We start from the raw sequence: 26,975 nt of genomic DNA, 5'->3' as shown, positions 1-26,975 counted from the left end.
TAAAATTAAAAAACATACAAGACTAACAAAGGCCAGACTTAGGACAGGCGCAAAAATGCGGCGGGGTTAGACATGTTTTGTGAGATCTCAACCCTCCCCCTTTACCTCTAGCCAATGTAGAATAAATAAACACATAGCAATACGCACAGTAAAACTCAGTTTAAAAAAAGTCCGAGTCCGATGTCAGAAAATGGTAACAAAAGAAACTAAGCAAAATGACAATGATACATAGATTAACAAAGGACTACTAGCAGTTACTGACATGCCAGCTGCAGACCTCAATTAAACTGATTAAAAGATTATGTCTTCATCATATGAAAATCAAGAACAATCCCACCCGTTAGGGGTTTAGTATCATACCATTATAAAATATATGAGAAGAACATAACCCGTATCATGCCAAAACTGGTTTTAGAATAAATCTGTTTATTTCCGATGCAAAGACCCTATGAGTGAATCAATATTAATACCAAAATATGCAATCCTTAATGACTTGACAACAGTATCGTAACTATATCCCTTCCGAATAAGTCTGTTTAAAGGTTTGGTTAGCTTTTGAGGTGAATGCCGACATTTTTGTGCTTTGTAAAGAATATTACCATAAAATATTGGATGTGAAATACCTGAACGTATAAGATGTCTGCATGTTGATTTATATTTACGAATGATGTCCTTGTACCGATGATAAAATTTAGTAAATGTTTTGACTAGTTTGTGATATCGAAAACCCTGGTGTAATAATTTTTCAGTAATACAGAGATTTCTATCCGCTATCGTTGACATCAAATACGTTGTTACATACACGAGCGAATCGAACAAGTTGAGATATATAAACACCATAAGATAGTGACAAGGGAACGTCACCATCTAAAAATGGACTATTAACAATAGGGAATGAAAAATCATCCCTTTTATCATACGTGTTGGTATTAAGCTTCCCGTTAAAGATATAGATATCAAGATCTAGGAAAGGGCAGTGTTCATTGTTAGTATTAGCTTTATTTAAAGTCAGTTCGGCAGGATAAATCTCTTTAGTGTACACACTGAAATCGTCATTATTGAGAGCCAATATATCATCTAAATCATCTAAATATCTAAAAGTGTTGTTAAAGGAGTAGGCCCGGTAAGGGCCGTTTTTGGCCTCAAAATTCAGGTTCATCTGATGAAAGATTTTGGACACTTTTTAAACACTTAAGTGTCTACTTCAGTCGTTTCGATTAGTTTATGTGAAAGATTTGAAATGATTTAGTCATTAACGACGCTCAAATTCAAGCTTAAATATGAAAAATCTATCAAGTATGCCATAATATGTCACTTTTCAGATGGTTTTTGTCAAAAATGAAAGTGGCCGCATCCGTGTTCATTCTCAACCTTTATATATGTTATGTATTATCATCAAATACAACTTGCATTTAAATATTAAGAATGAACACAAATGCGGCCACTTCCATTTTAGACGGAAACCGTCTAAAAATTAACCAAAATGCTAAAATTTCAAAGATTTCAGTAATTTAGCATGACTTAATGATGCTAGTACCCGATACATGTGCATTGTATTGTCAAAAACAGCCCATATTTAAGTAACAGAAGTATTCTTCTTTCCAATAAATAGCTAAAAATTTACATTTTAACAATTTTGTAAAACTGCTATATTTTGGGGCCAAAAAGGGGTCTTACTGGGCCTTCTCCTTTTTGAATCAGATGATGTTTCGATGGGTCTTTGCTGATTTTAGTCATAAATTGTAACTCATAACAATACAGAAACAGGTCCGCAATAAGTGGTGCACAATTAGTCCCCATGGGAATTCCGATAACCTGACGATATACGTTATCTCCCTAGCGAACAAAAATGTTATCTAGTAAAAATTCAAGGGCAGTTATAGTATCACAGCAGGTCCAATTGACATAGTTCTTTAGTTTGTTGTTACTAAAAAATGACATAAAAGAGTTAGAACATATATATTCGCATTCCGCCTTTATAAATGCCCATTTAATCAGGTGTGTGAATTTTTTCTTAATACGATTATGAAGCAAAGTGGTATATAGGGTAGAAAAATCAAAACTTTGAACAGATTTGAAATCACCAATATAAGCATGCAATTTATCAAGTACTTCCAACGAATTTTTGACACTCCAAAAGTAATTAGTTCCACTATTTTCAAAGGTCTTATTTGAACAATTTATTACCAGGTTTTTGATTGTACCAAGTGTACTAGTAAGTAGAATAAATAGTTTAGTAGTGGAACAATGGCTTGAAGACGAAATAAATCTATATTTGTAAGGAGTTTTGTGCAGCTTTGGAAGCCAGTACATAGTTGGAACTTTCATTGTATTTGGTTCTGCTTGTAAAGAGGTAGCTAAAAGTTTATGTTTGTTACATTGTCATTTTCCAAAAATGGAGTCAGTTGGAATGTTGGTGAATTTCCTTTTGTAGAACCTCAATGTTAAATTTACGTCAAACAATAATGATATTGTTAGCAGCCTTATCAGCCGGGACAAAAACAAATTCCTTGGCGAGTTCTTTAAGCTTATGTTTGATACGAGAAATTGAGCTATTATGGTTGTTGTTGGGAGTAAAATTATCTTTAAAATGTTGAATACGTATATCAACTATGTTCATTACCGAATAAAAAAAGAATCTAATGATTTCTTGTCAGCTTTTCTCGTTTTATCCATTTAGAGCAGTAAGAACGGAGTGAGTCGTGGATGATGTTACGACACTCATTCCAATTAATAATTGACGGGGGACGATATTTAGGCGTGTAAAGTATTCTCACTCATTATTTGACCTCTCGCCCAAAGAAGGGAGTATACTATTTTGCCTCTTTCCGTTCGACCATCCGCCCGTCTGTCTAATGAAATTTTCGTTACAACTTTCTCAGGAAATACAAATAAGGGTTTTTTTGATTTTAGGTAGTAGCAAGCTTTGTGTGAACATTCTCATCAAGTGATGCATTTTCAAATCCATCGATCGCTAATCGACTTCCTGTTGACCGAGCATTTTATTCTTACACGTAATGGTATGCAATTTTCGTCCCATTTTTCTCAAGCAATATGAATCAAAGCTTCCTGAAATTTGGCATCAAACTTCATGTTAGCATGCTATATTGTGTGATGAATTTTCATAACCCTCGCTTATCAAATTTTGTTTACAAAATGCTTATAGCGGGGGTACCATAAGGGAGTAATAACTTACAGTTAATCGTTCAACCGAAAGTGACACACACGGTACAACTCATATTATCAAATATGCTTACCCTTTCGAAGCACCTGAGATCATTCTAGTTTTTGGTGGGGTTCGTGTTGCTCAGTCGTTAGTTTTCTATGTTGTGTATTGTGTACTATTGTTTGTCTATTTGTCTTTCTTTTTTAGCCATGGCGTTGTCAGTTCATTTTCGACTTATGTGTTTGAATGTCCCTTTGGTATCTTTCACCTCTCTTTTAACAGGAAGTAATTGTATCGCTGATCTTAGAATGCTGAAACGGTACAACTCAACAGTATAAAGTTGCGACACAAATATCAAATCATTTCTGAGAACAAAAGCTGAGTAAATGTAACGACAGTTACAATCGACAAACGGAAAAATCAGCAATCAAGTAAATAGAAAGCAGTATACCCCAACTTCGTAAGTCGTGGTATGACTTAAAGAAGAAATTGTCATTCTAATTATTTAAAATCATCAATGATTAAGGAATTTACAGTTGAATTGTAAACACGGGAGGGGGAGAGACTATATATTTTTATTATTTTCACGCCGTTAACATACCAAATATATTGGGTCACTGCTGTCACAAATGACACATTTGAAAATTGTTTGAGGACTTTTTTTATCTGGTCTTTTTTCTAATGATCCGCTTTTAAGTTGTGATTTATAGTTGCCTTCCTAGTATCGGTTTTATTTTCTTGCCTCTAACTAAAAATCGTGCGCTGACCATCTCGATCTCATTTTGTTTGTTTTATGATGTTTAAGATTGCTTTCACATTTACATATATTCGTATTGGTCGAATTAGATAAGATAATTATAAAATATATATAAAGTGTGCTAACAGCTTAAATGCTTGGAATGAAAATTCAATGTCGGTACTCCAAATTACAGATTGTTCACACATGTGCATGATTAGTTGCGAATATTATTGTACATAGCAATCTTCTCCTTTAATAAGACATGAAGTTTGTGAGAATGGATGTAAATCATGTTCAAGTTCGTTTAAGTTGTCAGATCTCAGTAATAGTTACATTGTATTGTTGAGCAATACAACATTTAAAAAAAATGAAGGGGGTCTCCCAGTGACCGTCATTGTTTTAAAAAGGTAAGTCAGTGAACTCAGTATGTTGTTTTCTCTAAGAGTCTTGCGACAAGCCTTAAAATATTTTACAACTAATCATATCAAATCAGTTTATTTTCTAAATAAATTAAGGTCCATTAAGGACACATAAATCACAAACAAGAGATGAAGAAAAATAGACAAACATAATTATACCAAGGCAGGTTGTACAATATAACTTCCTTGCATATATAAGTTCATTATAGACATTACTTGCATTAAACATGATTATGTGTTAAACAATTTGTGAGAGGCGAACCAGCTGGGTGAATAAACTTCAACAATGCATCTGTTCACGGAGTTAATATGATCTCATCAAAAGGAAAGATGTTGAGCTTTCAAACAAACATAGGAGATTAATGTTGTCTCAATGACTTTTAGTATTATCTAAAAGTAATCATAATTCGTCGATTGCAAGATAAACAAACTAATAAATAAAATCATATGGCGATGACAGTTATATTTCAATAAACAGGAAACTATAATAATCAGTGCACAATGATGCCATAGTGTGAGCAATACACGAATTCAGCGTAAAATAGATGCAAAGATTACATAAAAAACATCAAGAGTTTACGAATGTGATTATTACGATTAGAAATTTGAACAATAAAATAGGAAAACAAATAAATTAAATCTCTTCATTTTTATTTTAACTATTCGATTAAATCTCTTTTCAGTTTAAAAAAAATAAAACCACATAAAGCTTCGTTGTGGAATTTTCTACGGTGTAAATTGAATTAAATTTTGATGATCAAACGTATATTTGTAGCTTAACTTAGTAATACTACCTCAGAAAGATAAAGATTTATACAAGATATTTTAAACGATTAATATCGTATCTATGAAAGCTTCCGGGATATGCTTTTGTCTTTTAATAAAATCGCTGATTTCGCCAGTCGCCATATGTGAATATCTAATTTAAAATTTGGTGTAAATTAGATTTTTATCTTTTACGCAAGTTGACTACAGACGTTTACAGTATACTGATTGTCCTTCCACAATATTTCTGAGTGCATGTGGACTCGCATGGTGTGTGATGCATGCACAGAGGTCTCGCACCTTTAAGAGTTCTTGTGATTCCTTAGATATATTTTTTTACTTTGATGTGTATCTCCCTAATAAATTTATTAAACAAGCATGTTTAATTAAACCTGCCACATAATTGACGAACATGTAACTCAGATTTCAGATTCTTTATTAAGATAACTAATAGTACATTAGTGTTCTCCATTACAAATCATATGGTAATATAAAAAACAACATTTCAAAGTTTTACTTGTTGTATATAATTTTACAATTGTACATATATTTTTTAATGCATCTCTAATAAATTTGTATAAATAATTACATTCAATAATATTTTGTGGATTTAAAAGTTTAGAAACTGAAAAATAATTATTATGTGAATCTTTCAAATCTAAACCATAAGATTGGAAAAAAGTTTGCCTTATATCTTTATATTTATGACAAGATATCAAAAAATGTTCTTCTGTCTCTACTTTAGAGCAGAATTTGCAAAAACGTTCTTCTCTTGGAATTTTGGGTTTATTATATCAACCCCGTTCTATATTTAAACAATGATCACTGATACGTAGTTGTGTAATTTTACTCTTTATATTTTTGGTAAGATTGGTTTGAAGATAGAAGGGAACAAAATTTGGAACAAAAATATTACTGAAAAGCATCAGTTTACTGTCCACAGCTCCAGATTTGATTGTTTGTAGTTGTAAGTCAGATTGCTGATTATAATATCTTATTAGACTATTTTTAAAAACACTATTATCTGTATTAGTAATTTTTTTGTATCAAGTTTAAGTACTTTAAATATTTTATTTCGGTTGAAAACCAGCAAGTTGAGTTTTCTTGAGAATAACTCAGTGGTTATCATTGGTTGATATAAAAATAAAGAGATGTTGTATGATTGCCAATGAGACAACTATTCACCATAGTTCAAATGAAGTGAATGTAAGCAGATATAGGCAAACGTACAGCCTTCAACAATGGGAAAAAACCTATACCATATAGTCGGCTATAAACGGCCCCGACATGAAAAGTATGAAACAATTCAATTGATAAAACTAACGGACTAATCTATAGCAAAATAATTTACGAAAAACAAATATGACAAACATGAACTAATGACAACCACTGAACTACAGGCTCCTGACTTGGGACCGGCATATAAAGAATGTTGGTCATATTTGTTTTTCATAAATTGTATTGTATAAATTAGACCGTTAATTTTCTCGTTTGAATTGCTTCACATTTCTCATGTAGGGCTAGACATTTCAAATCGGTATACTTAGTATCAAAAAAACAAACAAAAAACAAAAGACGAAAGACACAAAAAAAATCTGAGAGTACTCGTAATTTAAAGCCCATGGTCTTCCAAACTAAAATATAAAGCGGAACACCCCCAGTTAAGTGTTAAGATATGATAAGCTTAAGCTGTCCGCATAAGCATGATCATGTGCAATGCCAAAAAAACAAGTATTTACATAATGTAATACCATACGTTTTAGTAACTGGATAAACTAAAAAAAAAAAGATTTTAATATAGAGTATCATGTTTGAATGTTGAAATATTGAAAATTAAGAAAAGGACAATCATTGAATCCATGTAAGGTCATTTAACGAAAATTCCTCCACTGTTTGCAGTTTGAAAGTTATTGGACTTTTATTAATCTTTCATTTTGAAGTTTGTCATGCTAATTAAAGTTTGATTTATCTCTTTCTACATACTATTTGGTTCTGTGAAGACATACCTAAAGAGTTTGACGATTCTTTTTGTGATTCCAGAGTAACTGAAATTTAACTGGTAATAATTCGAAATGTCTGAGCATGATTCGTGATACATGTAAACCTAGCTTGCTGTATGGGATATTTACAAATTGTGTTTACCTAAATATATATATATATATATATAGACTTGTTTATATTTTTTCGTTTGGGCTTGTATTATATTTGCCTTCGGGTTTATATGATCCGTTCATCCTTTTTCGACTCTTCAAAATTCAAGAGTCAATCCCAAATTGAGGTAAATTATATGGCCTTCCAAATACCGTTTCGATTCCTTACATCACTGAAGAGACATTAATTGTCGAAATCCGGATATGGTGTACAAATTTTTGCACCTCATGTTTGCGATATACCATCTTTTCCGCAAGTTTATTGTTTTCTGTTTGGTATTAAATTAATATAATTAAGATCCATTGTGTTACATCTGTGATCCGTTTATTTGGCAATCGCCATGGCAGTCAGCAGGGTTTAAGAACATCCGTTGTTCGACCTGCTAGTCAAATGCGTTTTGTTAAAATATACTTTTTCACTTTTTTGGTCTTTTGGAAAATGTTGTTTGTGCTGTATTTAGACCCCTCTACAAAGAAATTTGTTTTGCATGCACACGTATAAAAATTGCGGTTTTTATCCAACGCAATCATAAGTTTGAACGTTGTTTTCAATTTAGACTTGTATATATATATATATATATATACACACGTCTAAATATGTGACAACTTAATACAGACGTTCTCAATCGGATAACCTGTGGTTATACAGGGCTAACACCATGATTTATATATACTTCGTCTCAAATTTAGCCCAACAATGTTAGATCTGCGAATTTGCGTTAGCAAATTTTTATTCTTCCCTTAGCTGGATTCGAACCCCTGCATCTGAGACATCGTGGCAACACCGCCTGCACTGTGTCCAGGGCCCCAGACCACTAGACCAACTAGACTATATAAAAGTGGTCTAGGGCGCTGGACAGAATGCAGGCGGTGTGGCCACGAAGGTTTTATTTTATAAAGGAAGCATCCATGTCGGTTATCTAAATCAAGTGCTTAAATTTGCCGTTCCGGTGTTATCCTAATACATTTATTACATGCAGAAAATAAAATAAAAATGTGTATCTTCCGTTTTTTTGTAACTAAACCTTGTGCAAAAACCTGTAAAAAAGAAACGGAATATAGCAAGGGGACGTCCCATTCTATCCATTCGTTTGATGTGTTTGAGCTTTTGATTTTGCCATTTGATTATGACTTATATCTAGAAATTGACTATGAGGGTCGGTTGAAAACAAAACTTTACGACAAAAGAGATAATTTCAGCTTCCCAATTGTGAATTTTCATTTTTAAACCAAGAGTTCCAAAATGGTGAAGTTGAAATCATCACTTTGTAAATTTTACGGACGCCATCACGAGTTCGTTGACCGTTATGGAATATCCGTTTCACAGATGATATCGGATATGTTCCTTATGTCGTAACTACAATCCCGTTCCCTTTTCACGAATGTGACCTACCGAATTAGACTATTTACCCCTATTTGTGACATTTTTACTTATTGTTTTTGTTTGTTTTGTTCACACATCGTTGTCAATATAATGGAATTTGATGCGACTGTCATACAAGTGAGAGGTTTAGCTAGCTATAAAACCAGGTTCAATCCACCATTTTCTACATAAGAAAATGCCTGTACCAAGTCAGGAATATGACAGTTGTTATCCATTCGTTTGATGTGTTTGAGCTATTGATTTTGCCATTTGATTAGGGACTTTCCTTTTTGAATTTTCCTCGGAGTTCAGTATTTTTTGTGATTTTACTTTTTTCAAACACATATGTCGAAGATAAACTGACAACGCCATGGCATAAAAAGGATAGACGACGAAAAGACAAACACCACATACAAAACTTAAGACTGAGTGAAACGAACCCAACCAAATACTGTTATATCAAGTGCTCCGAAAAGGGTACTAGGAACTTCTCCACAAGTGGAACCGGTCTTGTCTTACTTACTATCTATCTTATATTTTCACAGTTGTTGTTCTGAATATTCCGAGATTTAACGTTAAAAAATGGAAAGGGTTATCATGCTCTTTATACTCTGCATGAACAATTGACAATATGCTTCAAGTCTTATTTTCACTTTCAGTGATTCGTATAACTACCTGATTGATGTCGGTGTGGAAAACAGATAAACAGCTACCAGTGACTAATACTACTACTACACTAGTGATTCCTGGAATTTTCTAATTAATGTCAGGTAAACAGTTTTTGCACTGTGTATACCAACTAACGGTTAATAGCGATCTAACGAGATGTTTTAATAACAGTTTCTCTATTTTGAAAAAAAACCCTGAAAATTGAACATTAACCAATGAATTTAAATAAAAGTATTAAGCTTTCCATCATTTTTAACACATTATAACCTGGTATCTTTGATGAGCTTTTACAACCACTTGGTCTATGTCACTGCTAATGGACGTTTCGTCCCAGATGGTACAATGTATCAGTAGCCCAATAGTCATCACTTCTGTAAGAATTTTCTACCCTTTAACGGTATACGGCTCACCTTTTAAGCCGTTATTGTTTTTAAGTGCCAATCTACCTAAGAATCAGGCAGTGGCGAAAACATGACAAACAAAAACCCACTCAAGTTAACATTAATTAATGTTCAAAATGTATAATTGAGCACGAATATAACATTCGTTTCCTCTTCCTGTTCTGGTAATTCAAGATATAATTTGGTTGAAATGCACTAGAAATTAACATCTAAGGGGAGCTTTCTCCGTAACTGCAATGATTCTAACCAAAAGTTATCTAGAGATTTCTCGAATTACCAGACTCGCAGAAACAAAAGACCTACCATTTATAACTCAGGATGAGGGTTACTTCAAAATAGGGTGGTTAGGTCGGTGGGTTTTTTTTCCAGCCATGTTTTTGATTTTTTTTCAAAAGTGCCTGCTTCTTACAAAGACTGGCACTTAATGCTCTTGTATTTGTATTTGATTTTGCTTTCAAGCTGTTTTAATTTGAGCACTTGATAAATCTTATGCATACGAAATAGGCATCTGGCGTGACAAATTATAAGCCTGGTATCTTTGATGAGGTTTTTGTTAGACAAGACCATCAATCACAACTAATACTGAGAATTATGAAAATCTCTGTATAAAAAAAAGATGTATATGCATTTTCAACTTTTCAGACAAAGTCTCGTGGGAAAATATTCTACGTAATATAGTAAAAAATATTTTATAGTGACAAAGAATACTTCTTGCGTACATAAAATCCTTTTATGAATTGAAAGCGTGCTTGGAAATAAAAGACTCAGTACCAGTGAGTTCGGGTCTAGAACGAATAGTAGCTTAACCGCTGGCCTTTATTACTGGGACCTTTTAAGCGAAAAGCGTTGAAAATCTTTCATCAATATGATATACTTGTTGGGGTTGTCTAATTGTTACGATTTCAAGGTAGGCTAGCATATTTTCAAATCATTAATCTTAGGTAGTACATGCCCGTAACTAGCTATAGTGAAATGTTTAGAGTTTGTGTGAGTGAACATTAGAATGCTATTTGTTTATTTACACTTGATACTTCTTGATTCAAACATTATTTTGATTCATTTGAAGCAGTTGGTTTTAAAAAGTCGATATAAAAAAGTAAAATTGGAGAAATACAATAAGGTGTTCTCGTCTGTAATTGGGAAGATTTATGGAAGTAATAGATTACACATATGTGCATGCGTGCTTCCAGTAATTTCATTCGGAACGTTTCGAGTATAAAACAAGGTAATGAAAGTCCTCGTGGATGTTCTAATAGTAAAAAATGCATCATCTTTATTGAACCAGGCACCATATCACTGTCAGTACTATAGTATTTAATTAATTAAACCTATACCACTTCCTCCGACAAAATAGATGGTAATCAAATTTGTAAACAATTTTCAAGATGATAAATGTCGTCCGTAATTCTGTTTCATAAATCTCTCTTGCTCTAGACTGCACTTTATCTGGAAAAAAATATATCTGTATCTGTAATCAACATAAAGATAAATTGAAAAAAATATCTATCAGTTTAATCAAACAATACGGAGTCGTATACAAATACCAAGAAAAAAGTAGTTACGGCATGACTGATTTTTTACAACTCTGATTTTCGCAAAAACTCGGACAAAAAATTAAACTTTTTTTTGGATCAAAAACGCAAAAAATATCATTGATTTGCTTAGTATCAATATGATTTAAATACAGATCTTGTGTCCATGCTTTACTCACAAGGATTTGACAATACTACATCCCGCTTTCTGTCTGAAATCAGCCAATGAAATTTCAGCTTTCCAATTTTTTGGAGGTATGTGTCATCGCGACAAAACCAGAAGACCCCGAAAGGTCTTAAAAGGATTATTGTCAGACCATTGTAAGCGAATCGTGGATAAATAATTTGTATTTCAATCACATTGGCTTTGTATTGTCTTAAATTTGACTTTTGCTGTGTAAAAATAAGATGGGACTAGGGACTGGACATCACTAAGACAGCAATACAATAACGTGATACATGTACACATAACAATAACAAAATCTTTGCATTTTGTCTTTATGCTATGGGCTGTATTTGTTTATGAACTATTTATATATATATTAAAATTTATACACATTACGTCTAAATTTTATGATTTATCTACCTTTCTAATACTTAATTAAAAGTACTTAAAATCATTTAATTAGCCATCTTAAACTTAAATTATAGCGTTTACAAACTCAAGAGGTCTCTTGGTATTGCACCAGGATTATGTAATATAGATACAATGAATAAGCGTTGATTCTTGAAAAAGAAACCATGAGCCCGGAGGGCGAATGGTTTGTTCTTCATGAATCAACGCTTATCCATTGTATCTATTACTTAAACTATTGTGTTGATGTCTTTTCAAAATTAAAGTCTTTTCTTAATTAGAAGGTATTGTAAGTGAGTTTAAATAACCATGGTATCATGTTCAACGATGCATTACTAAATAGAAGATCACAACTATTTGGTTAGAAAAATACAAATATAACATAACACGTCTGTCTCTAAATTATCAGGCATCTGAATATTATCTGTGTTTACAAAATAAGATATATTCGAACTTATTTCTAATAAAATTGAGAATGGAAATGGGGAATGTGTCAAAGAAACAACAACCTGACCAAAGAGCAGATATAAAGTAATATATAATAAGTAGGTTACCGGAATTTCTAGCAAGAAGCCTAACTCTAGGCACATCACGATTTACTCGCATAGGAATTTGCGAATAAACATTTGTAAAATTATGTAGTAAAACAGATGAAATCTTACTATATACATGTATCTATAAAACAACAATGGACAAATTGAATGTAATCATTTTCGTTTCACATATGTGAAATAGCCAATAATAATTAAAAAAAACCACGGTAAAACTCACTATTATTTCAAAAATATCCACAATTACATACAAAATAAGAAAAAATAGAAAAACTAAAGAATAGGGTCAACAAAGAGAATACAGGGATTCGAACCTAAACCGACAAGTCCCTACCTTTAACTTGACTCTTTAACTTTTTGATCTTAACCATGCTAACCTCGCGGCTACCAACTTATACTATACGATTTGCCTTTTATGTATATATAAAGGTACAAGCCCTGTGTGTGCGTTGTACAGATGTATATCATATGTTCATTTATATATATAAAATAGACATTTAAATTGTAACCAATTGGTAGCCGAGATGTTTCGTCGATATGTTGATGTCAGTCACACATAACAGATTTCAAGGACGGGTTCGATCATCCCCAGTGAAGGCAAATAAAAATTACAAAAATTAAAGGTAAGTTTTTTAATTAATTCCATTAGTGAACAGAAATCAGTAAATTAGCTATTCAAACTTAATGAAATTAGGCACACAAAGGAAACAATTGAATATAATTTGGTGAATCCATTTCAGCGACAGATTTAGAAAGCGTTGATTCTAGAAAAAGAATCCACGGTAAATGAATAGGCTGACGTCACGACAATGGTTTAACTATTTTCATTTTTCCTTCAGCAAAGTTTTTATATTGAAAAAGTCATGCGTTGGTGATATTTTTTCCCCATGTACATCATCAGGCAATGATTTACTTGTGTGAGATATTGATTACGTTTAATGAATAACTGACTGATTATAAAAGTTAACAGCAAAATCGTCCTAGTCATGGCGATTAACATTTTGATAAAGATAATAAAACCACGATGGTTCTATAACTAACATAACAAGGATTGAAAAGTCTTTCGGGACGGTATGGTATTATGAGTGAAATATCATCCGTTCTTTTTGCATTGTTTGTCGTTCAAAATATCGAAAGATACCATATCAATAAATAGACATAAAAATGTAATCGGTATTATCTTATAAGTATAGAAAATCATATTGTGGGAGGCTTTTAAATTTTTAAGCATATGATATATATTAGATATAAAGCATACGTATAAGGGTACATGAATTCACAATTAAAAGATCAAGTACTTTCAGCTTGTTTTCAGTTTCAATGCGATATTCTTTGACACACTATTACATAGTACTTTTATATTTTGTTGTGTTTTATTACTCGGAAATGTCGATGTTCGTAAATTAAGTGCCTTTTCTGATTTGATTTTTTTATTATGCGTTTTATCTGTATCCCTTTATCTTTGGCTTCCGCTGATTGATATTAAAAGAAGTGCTTACACACCAAATTTAACCCCTCCACATGTGTATGCCTCTGTCTACAAATAGTATAAAGTAGCTAGGAAAGAGAAGGACTAAAATCATAAGGCGATGAATTGAAATGACAAAACGATAACCGAAAAAAAACAGCAATTTTTGACCATACAAGTGTTTGGGCGTAGTTTGAAATTTGTTATTGCTGTCAGGTATATATTTGTATATCTTTGTATATTTTTCAAACGTTATGTAACCTCTGAATATTAACTGTGGTTTCTCTAGTAAAATTGGGTTGTTGTCCTCTCATCTATACATACATCACATTCTCTAATAATGCATTTTGAAGACAACATATTTGATATATTAATGTCATATCCAGGGAAAAATCAATATATCAGTTTATAAGTTTAAGAATTGAACAAAGATTGAATAAGAAAATTATCTAACAAAGCATCTCATTGACTAGTCACGTACGATAGTTTGAATTTTGTGTGACCCGCTTCAAAGCGATCCTTGGGAAGGCGAATTCAATTGTTCCAGTTCGGAAATCTTGATGATTCAGATCAGTTGCTACATGTCCTTCACGTCTTCGCCTTTCGGAATTTTGGATCCTCAATGCTCTTTAACTTCGTACTTAACTTTTTTTATTCGAGCGTTACTGATGAGTCTTTTGTAGAAGAAACACGCGTCTGGCGTAAACATTTTAAGCCTGGAATTTATTATGAGTTTATTGACGTCTGCATTAATTATTACCTATTTTTATTTAATCATGCTAACTGTTTGTCTTGCATACACATTCAGCCAAATATTTTTTCATACCGGCAATATTTTATAAATACTAGAAGACAAATACAAAATATTTCAGGCATGTGATTCGGAATATCATGTTTATTTATAACATTCGAAAATAATTTTCTTTTCTGAACTACCATCAGATAATCCATACTGAATAATGAAAAGAAAGGATGGTAAACCACAATGTGCATGCAAGCTTCAAGACACAGATTCAGACTGATGTATTGAATCTGATTGTTAGAGAAGCGATATCTCCTAATTTATTATCATAGACATGGACATATTACTAATCGACCTTGTGCTTAAATATACTACTGTATAGAGTTATGCACATGCTCTAAAACATTTAACATAAAGTGTTGATATAACTGTTATCATTGGTAATCATTCTCAGGGGATATATTAAATCAGTAGCGCTTTCTTCTTTTTTTTATTGGCAAAATACATGTTTAGACTGAATACTCATGGATATTCTAAATAAAATATAATTATGTGATATCGAACGAATCAGGCTTTTGCATCTTTAGCATAATGAAAAACATAATTTCTACTACATCTGTATGAACTTGATGATGAAAATCTAAACCGTTCGGGTAATTAAGAACAACACAATCTCATTACTTTATTGGATGCACATGCGTAACTTCTTTTAGCTATTCATTAATTCATCATGTGCCACTGCAACAGTTTCAAATTCGAACTCTAGAAAAATACATTCATTAACATTTATTCGATAAAAAGTACCTTCCGAACATAAAAGTTTTATATTAGTAAATCGTCTAATACCACATAATTAACTGTACATGTTTATATACAATTAATTATGTAGTAGTTTCTTTTCCTTGTTAGGGGTTTGCTTTGTTTTCTTCAATAGAAATTTCTATGATTATAGTCAACTATATGACGTCATAATCTATCTGTATACATCAATTCTGTAATCCTGGACAGACGAAGGTCATTACAATCACGTAAATAAAGAGACATTTTTGTTTTGTATGTCATGTTTCTTTTCCACCTACCAAAATAATGCAATCAATAAAACTGTTTGTCCGGAAGCTAGTTTGCACAGGTTTATTCTCACTTTGCATTATTAATTTTGATTATCTGATGAATAGTTAGGGAAGGAAATCATTCCCGACTATCCTTTCCGTCATCTGATTCAGATTTATGTCAACAATTCCGTTTCCCATATAAGTTCGTGATCAGCAAACGCCATATCTATTATTCATAACATAACAAATATGCTTGTGCCTCAATGTTTTGCATTATAAATTGTCTTCAATCTGCCGTGATGTATCATACAGGTTTATCACTGAAGAACTTGATTTTTTTATTTACCTTGCAAATACATATTTCAATTCTAAGTGAGACAATTTCATTTCATATTGCACAAACAGTGACTGTACTCCGTAAAATCTATTTGTATGAAAAATGTATATAAAACACATGCATATTTAAAATTTTCATTATACATAAATGAAAAGGCGAGTTTAATGTTAATTGAATACCCTTCGTCCTTTGTTTTTATGAAGAAACATACCTTAGGCTATCACTGTAATTATTTTAATGCGGTATACAATCATGTGCTTATGGTCTGTAATAATTTGTATTAAACATATGTTTTGTCATTTCCACATTTATTTAATAAAATTACCATTCTTACGTAAAGGTTTTATTTGAACCTATCTGAAAATTCTTTCTATAAACTCATAGAGCTACTTTTCCTTTATTATGTACAGAGTTAAATTGGCATCTGTTTCAAATTGATCGACATTTTAAGGGATTTAGGCTGCCAAATACCTTAGCCCCAAACTGACACCAACCCCTAATTTGATTTATAACATACCCGGTACTTGAATATTTAACCAAGATTACAAAAGTTTAAAAGAAAACAATAAACAATGCATGAAATCGTAAGTCGTGATAAATCATCAGCATTTTGTGCTTATTTTAGTACTGAACGCCGTCAAATTAACCATTTAGATGACTTCCGAAGACTGCCGATGCTCATATAACACGATACAACCATGCATTAATATAACTAAAGAGACAAGTTCGTGCAATAGTATTAGGACGAGATTTTGAAAAAAAACTATAAGCCTGATATCTTTGATGAGTTTTATTTTTCTGTGTCTGTTTGGTTTAATGTCAAAGATTTACAAACAAAAATATGTAAGTCATCGTTTTATTTGTATAATAAAGATTTTTGTGGGCCGAATCACTTAATGAATAGGTTCTTCCTTATGGAAACTTTGTTTTCAATTTTTACATTCTTTTCTTTTTGATAACTGAACATATTTAGCACATGCCATGATAACCCATCTCCATCTAAGGGTCAAAATAAAGATTGCATGGATACAGACCCATATGAGGTTTAATCATTGCCTTGTAAAACTACACTATATCAGCGATATTTGAGCTTATTTTTACAAAATTGGATAAAACAGAGTGCTTATGTTAATATTCCACTTTTAATTATGTTTAAAACAAAAACGAACATATTTTAATTGTAAGTCTAAATTGTAGCTGATGCCCCTTTAAGCGGATCTCATTCAATTAATATTTTTTTCAAATCAGTGATACCAGAGCTTATCAGTTGGTTAAACAAATTACTGAATGAAAAATTTTGAAAGGTCACGATTCAAAAGAAATATATAAAACATCCCGTTTAATCTTTTTTGTATTAAGAATGAATCCAGTATTGCTAATTTCTTGTCGTTTCTTCTCTCTCCTAATTGTAGATCGATGATTTCTCTTTTTGTGATGTGATCAAAAATACATTTGTTAGTCTTGTGTGTTTTTTTTTTATTTTGATTCATTTGTATATTTCGGAGTTTAGTGTGGCGCCCATTCCGCTGAACTAGTATACATTATTGTTTAGATTTAAGATTTTTTTCGCTGAACTGGTTGGCATTGGGCTAATTTTTGCTCTTTGGTCGGGTTGTGGTCTCCATGACACATTCCCAGTTTCCATTCTCTATTTCATTTATTATAATACCCCTTATAAAATGAATAATTATTTTTTTAATCTGTAATCAAATGACTGCAATTTTTCAACACACCAAGTCTATCTAGCCTGGTGATATATAACAGTATCTTTTTTCTGGATTTTGGATCATCAGTTTCTAACTTATTGCTTTTTCATACTAATTATAATCAATATTTGTTTCATAGCATGAGTCGGATTTAATATTTTATAAAGACAAAAATGAATTTTATGATTTATATAGAATAATGGCATTTTTGATATAGATAATGAATTCCAATTTTTTATGGAAATATTCTTTATAAAGCACAAAAATGTCAGTATTCACCTCTGAAGCTAACAAAACCTTTAAATAGACTTATTAAGAGGGATATAGTTACGATACTGTTGTCAGGTCATTAAAGATTGCATATTTTGGCGTTAATATTGATTCACTTATAGGGTCTTTGCATCGGCACTAAACACATTTATTTAAAAACCAGTTGTTGGCATGACACGGGTTATGTTCTTCTCATATATGTTATGATGGTATGATACTAAACCCCTAACGGGAAGGATTGTGCCTGATATTCATATGATGAAGACATAATCTTTCAATCAGTTTAATTGAAGTCTGGAGCTGGCATGTCAGTTAACTGCTAGTAGTCTGTTGTTATTTATGTATTATTGTCATTTTGTTTATTTTCTTTGGTTACATCTTCTGACATCAGACTCGGACTTCTCTTGAACTGAATTTTAATGTGCGTATTGTTATGCGTTTACTTTTCTACATTGGCTAGAGGTATAGGGGGAGGGTTGATATCTCATAAACATGTTTAACCCTGCCGCATTTTTGCGCCTGTCCCAAGTCAGGAGCCTCTAGCCTTTGTCAGTCTTGTATTATTTTTAATTTTAGTTTCTTGTGTACAATTTGGAGTTTAGTATGGCGTTCATTATCACTGAACTAGTATATATATTTGTTTAGGGGCCAGCTGAAGGACGCCTCCGGGTGCGGGAATTTCTCGCTGCATTGAAGACCTGTTGTTGACCTTCTGCTGTTGTCTGTTCTATGGTCGGGTTGTTGTCTCTTTGACACATTCCCCATTTCCATTCTCAATTTTATTAGCAAGAATATCAAGCGAGTAGATGAGATTGGTATAAAAAAAATAAAATGTCATAATTCTTTTATTACGGAAGCGTATGAGCGCCACACAAACTTTATTTTTATATTTCTTCCTTTGTTTGCGTTACAATGCAAACCTTTGCGTTATAACGCAAACCGTTCGAAATAACGCAAACCTTTGCGCTATTTTATTTCTTATTTAAGTTTCAAGAAAAGCAGCTGTTATAAATGGAGGAGGCTGCATGTTGTAAATTTTATCATTATGTGTACTTATTTCAAAGTGAAATGCAACTAGTACACATTTTTGTTTAGGGGCCAGCTGAAGCCCGCCTCCGGGTGCGGGATTTTCTCGCTGTGTTGAAGACCCATTGGTGGCCTTCGGCTGTTTTCAGCTCTTTGGTCGGGTTGTTGTTGCTTTGACACATTCCCCATTTCCATTCTCAATTTTAGAGTATTTAGTACATAATCATGGTATAATAATGAGCAGGAGAACATTACAAATACATTTAATACATTGAAGTTATACTGGAGAAAATTAAAAATCAACCCTGTTAATGTAGCCGAATTTATATATACTTCCAAAGAAAGCGGTCATATGAGCATTGTGTAAGATTGGTTAGAACCAAACAAGCTACCCTCTTGAAATTTGAACTTTGGAGGATGGTTGTCTCATTGGCAATCATACCACATCTCTTGTTTTTTTATCCTAAAGAATTTCAGGACCTTCATAATTCGAATTCAGGATATCCTGAAATATTTCATGACCTTTACAAATAATCGGTAAAAATTGATTTATTTCTAAAGATCCTTCAGTATTTAAATTTCAGGATATCTTTAATATATATGGATGAGCGCGATAGTATTATATTTTTTTGTTCGTGTTTTTTATCTTCTTAAAAATCAACCCTGTTAATGTAGCCGAATTTATATATACTTCCAAAGAAAGCGGTCATATGAGCATTGTGTAAGATTGGTTAGAACCAAACAAGCTACCCTCTTGAAATTTGAACTTTGGAGGATGGTTGTCTCATTGGCAATCATACCACATCTCTTGTTTTTTTATCCTAAAGAATTTCAGGACCTTCATAATTCGAATTCAGGATATCCTGAAATATTTCATGACCTTTACAAATAATCGGTAAAAATTGATTTATTTCTAAAGATCCTTCAGTATTTAAATTTCAGGATATCTTTAATATATATGGATGAGCGCGATAGTATTATATTTTTTTGTTCGTGTTTTTTATCTTCTTAAAATTCAACCACCATGGCTACCATGTATAAAAACCATGTTACCTGAACATAGGAATTAAATGAATTAATTGTCTAATATCTAGAAAACCATAATAGATAGAGAAATAAATCATTCGCGCAAAAAATGCTCAGAATATCAATTTTTACTTATTTCCAATTTCCACCAAAATAATCAGATGGCTTCTTTGAATGACTCCTTTCAAGAGTACCCCCCCCCCCCCTAAAATGACGACTTTTGACTTATTCGCGATGTTTGCCTTTTATCTCCAAAACTATGACAGGTTGGAACTATAAAATAATCAACAATGCAAGATATAGTTTTGCCAGGTGAACGATTCAGGCTATTAGGTATTAGGTATCTTGTAATTTTAGTTTAATGAATAAACTTTTATCCGATAAATGCAGCAACATATTTTCTCTCAAATATATGAACAACTACAATGTATATAGAAGCTTCTGAATATAGTCTACTATTTTACTGTATGTCAATACTCTTATCTCGGAAATAAAAAGTGAGTTCTCATTTGACGGAAGAACATACGACCAACAGCTGTTTTGCAGAACTACAAAAAATAAGATAACTCCGCTACTGCCAAACCCTCGGTTCCCTAAGAAACGGCTCATTATATATATACAGAGATAAAATAAAACGTATTTATAATAACACTTTATCATATTACAGCTACATGTATATAAATAAGTCTGAAAAATTAAGGCTGATATAAAAAAAAATCTAATTTTTCTGTTAACACTTCTCACAAATCATTTTACGTATTCAACTCACAATTATATGGAAATGATAATTTCTGTTGACCTTAAACTTCGTTTAAAACACGTACGAAATAGAAAACAATATTATGTATATAGATAAGACAATCTTATAAATATTTAGATGATACTTTCATCTGAATTAGTCTGGTTTGAGTCTGCATTTTTATTTGTAATGTCAGTACTCTTAACCCGTCAATATTTTATTAAAGAAAAGTACATGTATGATTCAGTGAAAGTGGATAGTTGCTTTGATGCTGTTGTTTTTTTTCCCTTTCTTTCCGGAATGAAACCAAGTTTCTTGTAAACTTGCGAAACTGCTGGCATCATATAAATAAAGTAATTGCGCTTTGAACTGCGCCTTGAGCAGTGTGTACAGAATAATGCATATATACCTCTAAACTTGTTTGTAAGACATGTAAAATTACGACACTGTTAACGGAAAAAGAAACGATAAGATCATGTTATTATTGTTCATATCATACCTCCTTCCGAAGAAGTCTGCAATTTGACTTTTTATGTTGGTATTCCTATCCCGGAAATATGATGTAAAGAGAAAGTTTGTGTTGCAGGGAAAGCTGCGATGCTTTCCGTTTTCTCCCCTTTCTGCCCAAATATGACACAATATGGTTTCTTATATTCTGTACAACTACTCATATCATACATTTTTAAATACTTAAACTTATAAACGGACAGTCGTGTGGAAAGAATGATTCCTATATACCATAAAAATTGCTTGCAAGACGTAAAACAAATACGACACAATTAATAGAAATAACGATAAAACAATGAATATTTCTATATTAGATTTGCATGCGAATAAGTTTGCAAAAATGTTCCTGCAATTGTACTTTTTATGTCTGTACTCTTATCCCGGAAATATGCAATGGAGTTATGTAAATATTAGTTACAATGATTTCGGTTGTCTCCACTTTTTGGTAAAATAACACAATACTTTTTTGCAATATTCTTTAACGTTCTAAAAGGAAAGTCGAGAGGACAGACTGGCTCCTAAATACCCATAACTTTGTTTCCAACACTAAAAAAACACAATATAGTAAATAGAAATATCAATTATACAATACTATAATCTTTTTTATTATACCTCTATCTACACTACATAAATAGCGTTTATATCCTAAACACAATCCTAAACACATTCTTGTCCCACTTTCTGAAACGCCAAAATCATCTAAACACTTTTATCTATACGCATTAAGCTTTTTGAAAATATATATGCCTAGGGATTGAGGGACTCAAATTTTTAATGTTTAGGAATTTTCGCGCTTAGGTATGTACATATTGTTTTGATTTCAGGTGTCCCTATTGATAATCATTTAGAGTTTGTGACGAATTGTGTCTGTTTGCACCTACACTATTTCTAGTGTTACAAATTTAAAACATAAACCCATTGAAATTTCCAAGATGATTTTGGACTCGCTACTCATATAAATGAGTTCAAAAGTAAATGATTATGACGACTTATATTTCACCACTCTGTCACATTGGTAACGGCATCAATATTTGCCAACAGGACCTCATTTTTCCTTTGTTTGATTTCAAGTATTATTTATTAGCAGCGCCACGTGTTCAAGGTAGATGAATCATTAAAAGAACAATAGACATTACACGTTTGTGATCTAAACACAATAGACATTACACGTTTAGGACCTAAACACAATAGATAGGCATTACATGTTTAAAATCTAAACATGTAATGATCAAAAACACTTTAGGGAGCCATCCGTATAGAATTTAAACACAATCCTAAACATATTTAGACCTAAACATGTAACACTTACATTTAAATTTAAGCGTTATTTTTACAGTGTAAGTTGGTCAGGAAAATTTAGCTCGCAATTTTACTTTTTATGTCTTACCCTTATCCCGGAAAAAATGTTATGAATGGAAAATATTTGTTGCAAGGGTAAGTAAATTCCCTCAGTTGCATTTCCTTTCTTTCTAAAATAAAACAATTTTGTTTCTTACCTTCTTTACAAACTGCTCACATCAAACGGACAGTCGAGCGAACAGGATGTTTCCTTTATGCCCGAATCTGTTTGCAAGACTGGTTAAAATATAACAAAAAGAAAAAAAAAGAAAAAAAAAAGACTGAACAATGCCATATTTTTTTCAAAGATTATTCTTTTATCGAAATTGATCTGAAAAATGTAGCTTGCATTTCTGCATAATATGTCGGTACCCTTGTCCCGGAAATATGTTATAAAGAGAAAATATGTTTATGCTCTTTTTTTTTGGTTTTTGCTACCTGTTGAAACCTCACTGTGACTTTGAAATGAAGAAAAACAATAAAAGCGCTATTCCTGTGCACTTTCTGGTGTTGTGTCATGGATGGATACTCCATAACTTATCTTTTCTTTTATAGCAGGAAATCAGGGTAGTAGCTCCGATGCCTGAGTTGTGTCCCCTTTTCTTTTCATCATCATATTCTGTGCAAAGTGCTCACATCATAAATTGTGTATATTTGAACGTTCTAAACGGACTGAATATATTATTATTTACCCCAAACTGTTTTGAAATACACAGTAAACAGAAATAGCGACTAAACAATGCTATTTTTTTTAATTTGACCGTTTTCCTACTCAGTCTAAAAAATTTAGCCTGTAATTTTATATCATATGTCGGTACTCTTATCCCGGAAATATGTTATGAAGGGAAAACATGTGATGCAGGGAAAAGCGGTCAGTAACTGCGATGCTTTCAGAAGTCTTCCCTTTCTCTTCAAAATAACATGTTTGTATATATGTATTCATATATATATCTATTTCGTATATTCTGTGCAAACTACTCACATTTTTTATTTTAAATGCTTTTCCGTTTTAAAGTCGTGTGGCCAATATGATTCCAATAAACAAAACATTTCACTTTCAAGTCATATATAATGCGACGATGTGTATACCTTTATCTAAAAAAGATTAACAATGTTTTATGTTTTTTTTTAGATTGTACCTTTATCGAAATTTATCTGAAAAATTTCGCTTACAATTTTACTTAATATGTCGGTACCCTTATCCCGGAAATATGTAAAAAGATAAAATATGTATATGCTCCATTTTTTTTAATTTTTTTTTTGCTCTGTGTTCAAGTCCTCACTGACTTTGAGATGATGAAAAAAAAATTCTATTCCTTTGCATTTTTTTTTGCTGTGCACATGCTGATTTGTGTCTTTGATAGATACCCCAAATATCCGTTACTTTCTATTATAGCAGAAAATCAGGGTAGTAGCTGCGATGCCTAAGTTGTATCCCCTTTTCTTTTAATCACATTCTTTGCAAAGTGCTCACATCATACATTTTTGAATATTTGTACGTTCTAAACGGACATTCGAGCAGACAGAATATTTAATCATTTACCCCAAGCTGTGTTTGCAATACACAGTAAACTGAAATAGCGACTAAACAGTGCTATTCTTTTTTTAATTTGACCGTTTTCCATATCAGTCTTAAAAATTTAGCCTGTAATTTTTTATCATATGTCGGTACTCTTATCCCGGAAATATGCTATGAAGGGAAAATATGTATTAATGCTCCTTTTTTATTTTTGTTATGGCAGTCCAAATTCCAAACCATTCATTCCAGTCGACATACCATGCAATACGTGCCTACTGTATTGTTTATAGTTTCTCTCCTGAATATTCATAACAAATTGCTTTGGTGTGAGCCAAGGCACCGTGTTGAAAGCCGTACTTTGACCTATAATTGTTTACTTTTTACACATTGTGACTTGGATGGAAAGTTGTCTCATTGGCATTCATACCACATTTATTTAAGCAAACAACAATCAATTAGTCATCCAATTTGAATTATAATTACTATTTTTTTTTATCCCATGTTTTTCATACAAAATGATCAAACCAAAAAATGATCCCACTTGTATCATTAAATAAATCTATTTCATAATCATGGATTCAGTTGAAAAAAGCTATATACAATATTTAGAGAATGAAGCTTTTGCTAATGTTGAATTTCAGAAGGAGCAGCAATAAAACGATTACCTATAGCGATTGTATTTCAGGAATTGAAAAAAATTGAATATCTTTTTTAAAACCAGTCAATTTTGGGATATATTATGATAGTTTTTATCGTATGATAACCTATTGAAGAAAGTTAAAATGTTTGAAACACGATGCTAGATTACAAGGTACTTGTTACTAATAAGCCTTCAAATAGATAAAGTAGCTCTCCATTCACTTTATCTATGTGAAGGCTTATTTGTAACAAGTAATAGCTTTTCTAAAAAGCTAGCCGTCTCATAGCTGATGAAAGTGGATAATGTTTTCTCTCTGTAGTTTAATTCGTTCAGAATTGTATGTAAATTGTAGTGGATTACAAAAATTATAAAAGTCTTATACAATTTTTTAGATTTACCAATTTCTTTTGGGGAAAGTAATAACACTAGAAATGGAGGGGTTATGTCTTTTTATCGATTATTTTTTTTTCAAACAGATATCGGAGTTGTTCGTTGACTTTTTCTTTGGTTGTTTGCTTATTTATTTGTGTTAGAAAAGTATGGCCGCTTCCACCTGAAAGTTTTTCGTTCATAATAGGCATCGAAAAGTGCAGAGAGTGAAACGTAGTAAAATTTAAACATATAAGAACACAATTAATATATTTCCAATGGTATCTCACATCTTTTCAAAAATGATCCTTTATATATAATAAAATGTAAAGCTTCACATATATGTATGCACTGTGGTTATTTTTGTTGTCGATGAAGATTTTGTCTATTCATTGTAGTTGAACTGCAATGTGGAATGCCCCACGCCTCTTATTCTATATTTGAATAATGAGTATCCTTACAATTAAATGTTTCTTTTTTTATGAAGTAACATATGTTGAATTGCAATATTCATAAATAAATGAATGATCTATAAAAATTTTCTGATGGATTTTTCTTATTCTTCGCTTTTCTGACTCATTAAATTATTTTCATTTGGGTTTTTTTTATGGATAATGTAAATTAATTAAACATTTTGCTATACTCCACAGAATCCATATTGGATGTTTACACCTTTTATTTATTACATTATCAATTTAATACATGTTTTTATAATGTACTTGAATTATAATTTTAAACTCACTGATAACAATGCTCAGTATTAAAGATAACTTGTCTAACTAGTGGAACATATTTCACAGACAAGGAACTTATTTCACCAGGTAAGGAACAAATCTCACAAACACAGAACGTATTTCACTAGGTAAGGAACAAATTTCACAAAACCAGAACTTATTTCATCAGGTAAATTGTGGAACTTATTTTATAGAGATGGAACAAATCACATAGAAATTATCTGTGAAAAAAGTCTTCCCAGAATATATTTCCTGTGATATTTGTTCCACTGGAACTTTTTTCACAGGAACAAAATGTGGCTCACATATTCACAACTATTCTATATATTATAGTTAGACTTGGGAGGATAAAAAACTTTAAAATGTTGTAATGACATGTCCATTGCAGAAGACCGTAGATTGAACTTTAGAAGTAAATTGTCACGTTTTGTTTGTTGCTCAATTGAGTTGCTGTCTAAATTAGTTATGTATACTTCACATCTCCTTAAAAATCATTCAAAGAAATTAAACATTGCTTAAAATATGTTAGCATACATATATAATTGCTTTTATCGTCTGAGAGTAGTTTTTTGTTCTTCTTATATTCCCTTTTACATATATTTTTAGTCTTCTGTTCTTCAACGTCTGCTATCTTGCTAGGAAGAGCTAGCTAGGTAGATCTAGACAACATCCAACTTAGCCCAACGATCTTGGGGTGTGTGCGGGGGCACTTATTATGTAATGAGTGGAAGGGATGCGTTGCTGGGATAGATCACTATTTGAAGCTTCATGATATTGCATGAGGTCGAGAAATTTAGGTGAAGTATAAGACAAGGTTGATGATTGAATCTGAAACTAATCAGATGTCGATATTTTTTTTTACAGATGCAATTAAAATCACCAGAGATTGTGTGTATATGTCTCTAAAATCACTTTCGTAAATGTTTAAGATATTTGTCAAATCTATTTACTAGTATCTCCCCATGAAATAGCGTAACAATGATAGCTATGTGCAGGTATATATACTTATTGTAAAATATATGATAGCTAGGGTAGCTACATGTATGTTCTTTTATCATTCAATATATATATATATATAAAGGGTGGGATATTGGATGTCTCAGCTGCTCACCCCTGCCATAGAAAGGTCGAAGTACCACCGCCCCCGCCCCCGCCCCCTGAGATAAAAGTTCT

The 26,975-nt window shown here is 32.0% G+C and overlaps 1 protein-coding gene across 3 annotated transcripts in view; it reads left to right on the top strand.

The window, feature by feature from the left end:
* The window catches only part of LOC127735310 (G-protein coupled receptor 83-like), a 101,811-nt gene that overhangs the window by 32,371 nt on the left and 42,465 nt on the right, over positions 1-26,975 (top strand). For 2 of the 3 annotated variants that reach the window (XM_052245448.1, XM_052245449.1), the window contains exon 2: positions 9,262-9,372. The gene's annotated coding sequence lies outside the window, so the exon portion shown is untranslated. Of the gene's footprint in view, positions 1-5,845; positions 6,057-9,261; positions 9,373-26,975 lie in introns of those variants that run through there. The other variant, XM_052245450.1, reaches the window with a different exon arrangement.

This window comes from Mytilus californianus, unplaced genomic scaffold (assembly GCF_021869535.1).
Source record: "Mytilus californianus isolate M0D057914Y unplaced genomic scaffold, xbMytCali1.0.p SCAF_3, whole genome shotgun sequence".
NCBI classification, from domain to species: domain Eukaryota; kingdom Metazoa; phylum Mollusca; class Bivalvia; order Mytilida; family Mytilidae; genus Mytilus; species Mytilus californianus.
This window is presented reverse-complemented; position numbering and strand designations above follow the sequence as displayed.